The sequence below is a fragment of the Triticum aestivum genome, chromosome 5B, assembly GCF_018294505.1.
Source record: "Triticum aestivum cultivar Chinese Spring chromosome 5B, IWGSC CS RefSeq v2.1, whole genome shotgun sequence".
Classification (NCBI taxonomy): Eukaryota; Viridiplantae; Streptophyta; class Magnoliopsida; order Poales; family Poaceae; genus Triticum; species Triticum aestivum.
This window is the reverse complement of record NC_057807.1, coordinates 39,757,902-39,761,936: the sequence shown is the minus strand read 5'-3', so window position 1 is coordinate 39,761,936 and position 4,035 is coordinate 39,757,902. Positions and strand designations below refer to the sequence as shown.

The window sequence follows — 4,035 nt, the reverse complement described above, 5'->3', positions numbered from 1 at the left end:
CTCTCTTCGACCGTTTTTAATGAATCGCATTCTAAGAGACCGTGTTTAAAAAAAATTATCCACCGGGAAACAGACATGAGGTTGCACAAGTGGCGCTTTCTGCTGGGAAAGCACCTAGTTTACTGCAGAACAAGAAGGTGTTTGGATAGGGCTATTTTTCTATGACCTCCAGTACTTGGTGTAAATTCAAACTGAATATCAAAATTACTTGAAGGACACCCCTACTCCAAAAACAACAGAAACAACATGGGTCATCCATCCATACCACAGTACCAATTTCACCAACATCATTAATTGTATTTGAAGGAAGGAGGATATATTATATAAGCATGCATATAGCTCATGTCTGATCATATATATATATAGAAGTATAGTAACAACAGAGGAAATTGAAGGTTGCAATACATCAAAGACGACGACAATCCACGCTGCAGGGTAATTATATAGCCCACATCTTTCCCTACTAATAAACCACGGATCACTTCTGCTCGTACGTCATCGGCGCTTTTGCAGAAAAGTCCCTTCGTTTTTCAGAAATTAACCCGCAATCCTCCTAATATGTCAAACTGAACAGGTACGGGCGATGGAAAAGAAAAAAAACACGCTTAACTCCCCCGTCTCCACCTCCAGCGCGCCGCCGGCCCCCGCCAAGCGCCGTCGCAGTCTGCCCTCACCCCTCCGCCGCGCGCCGCCGCCGCCCCTCCGCCGTGCGCCGCCCCCACCCCTGCGGCTTTCCACCACCGGCGACACTCGACGCCGGCGCCGCACCTTCCCCCAACTCCTCTCTCTCCTCCTCCTTCGTCGTCACCGCTCTTCATCAGCCGGCAGACTCTGTCCAAATGGGCAGGCAGCGCTGGAGTTCATCGGAACGGGTAGGCGGGCGGCGGGCGACGCGAGGAAGATGGCGGATCTGGGCACGGCGTCGAGGGTTCAGGCGGCTGGTGCGGCAGCTTGCTCCGATGGCGCTGGTGTCCTGCTCATCCAGAGAAAGAGAGAGATATGGCGTGAGGGAGAGAGGAAAGAGAGGAAGAAATGAGAAGGAGAAGGGGCGCAGGGTGAGGGAGGCAGTCGCCGGCGGTGGCGCCGCTCTGCCGCTGCATCTCTCTTCCCCCACGTCCCTACTGCTGCTCCTCTAACTCAATCTCTCTGCTGTCGATTCTCTGCCCGCTGCTACCTCTCCTCTCTGCTCCTTGCTGCCTGTGACTGTCCCATCTCTCCTAGCGCTGCTGCTGCTGCTGCATTTCTTCTGAAGCTCTTCTCAAACCCGTTGATGCAGTTCTTCTCTGAACTCCAACATGTTGCTGCTTCTCTCTCTCTCTCTCTCTCAATTATTCTGTAATTTTGTGAACCACAAACCATTTTTGTGCCATTATATGATTTGTGGTATTTGCTTGAGTGAACCTGTAAGGTTTGTACCTTCTGGAAAGTGCTAGCACCTACATATTATCCAATTTTTTCTAAATGTCATGAGGCATGAGCCACAATATTTCTCAAGAACGACCGTTGGTATATATAAGGCATGCATACAATTTTAATAACACTCTTTTTGCTCTCATTTATCTGTTGGCATAGAGCATCGTATAATATAGAAGAGTCATTCAAACATAGCTCTTTGAATATCGGACAAAATATTGGTTGCCTGATTTATTTATAAGAAGATTCTTCTGTGTATTTAGTTACATGATTTTAATTTGATCGTCTTCTTTCAACTTTTTTTTGCCAAGTATGATATTTCCTTAGGTTCACCTTGACCTTCACTGCTCTTGTGTAAGAGCTTAAGTAAATTGATGTTGTATCATCAGAATCTGTAGCCTTGCATAGTTTTTTTTTGTCTGTACATACACTTTAATTTCTTGCTCGCACTGAAATCCCTCTTTGTCACCGGATGAATCAGAAACTGAAGATGATGATCCCATGGACACAGAAGAAGCTTCCTCTGTCCACATCGCTGCACTGCAGTCTTTCAGCCAAGCTCTGGTGAACTTTGAAATCTAGTTTAGAGAATTGCTCATGACTTGACAGAAATCATTCTTATGAGCACATCATTTGATTCTATTACTAGGTCAGTCAACTTGAACTACCATGTGGAAGTGGAACTATTGTTGTCTGTCAGTTAAGACAGTCGGGAACTTGGTGTTGTCATTCCTGGCTATTGTATTAGGATACTAGCAGCACTTACATGCAGATATGCTTGTGATTCTAAAGATAGTACACAAGGTGATTGATGTGTGGGTCGCTCAAGTCCTGTGGGGTGCTGGGCTAAAGGTGTTCCATATACATGAACCATAAACTAGAATTGAAATTATTCTCCGCACGCACAAGTAAAACCTATGCAAAGTGAACAATCTCACAGTTGCAGCTTATATTCAGTACTTCTTCATTACAAATGTCGATTTCAAAGCATTTTCTTTCTCTAATTCTGCAACTTTATAAACTGCAGCTCAGTTTTGCTCACAAATGTTTTGCTCCTCATAAAACTAATTTTCTACTAACTGATTTCCGTATTTCCATTATAGTTTATTCATTACCATGTTCAAGGAATTATCAGCGTTTTTTCTGACTTGGTCAACTTACCCTTGCAGTAATTTAGCAGTTGAGATCAAGATGCTACTCCAATCTATATATGAAACCAAATCAGGTGGGCTTGATGACAAAGAGGTAATAAGAGATGAACTCTTCCAGTATAAAAAGTTGATGGTCCTAATTAGTTTATAGCTTATTTCTTGATCACTTTAATTTACACGACGTCTCCAGGGCCTTTTGTGTTCTTTGGTAATATATTTGATTATAGTCACAGCTTACGCAAGATGATTATTTACGTTCCTAATTTATCTTCCTCTATCATGGTGGTAGGGAAACATCGCCGTTAGTTTGCCTGAGATAGAAGGACTTCACATAATTTTGTCAATAGCATTGATAAGGACTTTTTTCTTATTCTTTTCTATTTGTAGACAAGGAAGAACCATAGAGAATCTCGATCCTTACACTATAGCAGTACCTGAAGCAGAGCAAACCGCTGTCTCAAATTTAATAGTAGATGGAAAGGAATTGTTGTTTTTGTTGCAGGTTACTCCAAGAACAAGTGCATTGTCAAGCTAGATGTTTTATATTATCCGTCCATAATCTGGATGCTTGTGTATCCTGCGACTTGGTTCATCCAGGAGGTATTTGTGTTCAAACACAAGTGTGGGCTGCTTGCAGGGTAGAGCATAATTGGATTTTAAAGCCATTTATAATGTCCTGCAAAACTATAAGTTTGAACAAAGGTACATTAAGTTGTGTCACTCACATGGACAGTGTTGCCATCTATAATGCCTTACAAGTCTGAGCTCCATCATGATAATCTGATTAGTGTGTCGCAAGTCTGCTATTTCTAACTGTACAAATTCTGCACTTATTTAGCATTTTACATGATGCGTAGATTTTTCAGAACAGAAATAAGTCAATCCTTATAACCTGATTTTGCTATATTATTTAGTTCGAAGTTACTTTGTAAATCCCAGTTTCCCCAGTATTGTAACTCTGTGTCAAATTAAATTGATATTTCTCTTGTGAACAACTTCAATTTGTAATATCATGATTTTCTTTTTCAGAAACCACTTCAACTAGCCTAGGGCTATGTCTATTAGTCTTCCAGTATTTCTTGGAATGAGATAACACATGTTTCTTCAAGTGTCTACACACTACATGAAGTAAGTTTCTTATAGGAGTAGTCAAACCTGGATACCAATTTATTGGAACATTATATCTCTTATAGAAGTAGTCAAACATGGATATCAATTTATTGGAACCATCAAGGAAGAGACACTCCTGGAGGGTCAGAAGTAATGCAATATATTCTCTCTCTTATGCCTATTTGAAATACAGTTGTAGGGTTGTACTTTGCCACTCATATTGCAGTACTCAACTGTAGCATGGATGGAGCAGGAAAGTGTGCTAAACCTTCTAACATGGACACTGCACTTGTACGAGCTACGGGCCACTATTGTTTGTCATATGGATTGTAGATGTAGTGGTAATGTACCACATTTTTCA

General features: G+C 41.7%; 1 long non-coding RNA gene across 1 annotated transcript; it reads left to right on the top strand.

Annotated features, from left to right (window-relative positions):
- The first annotated feature begins 609 nt into the window (after positions 1-609).
- On the top strand, positions 610-4,035 carry LOC123110277 (uncharacterized). The gene is made up of 2 exons (XR_006453246.1): positions 610-2,658; positions 3,067-4,035. It is a non-coding gene; the product is annotated as an uncharacterized lncRNA (long non-coding RNA).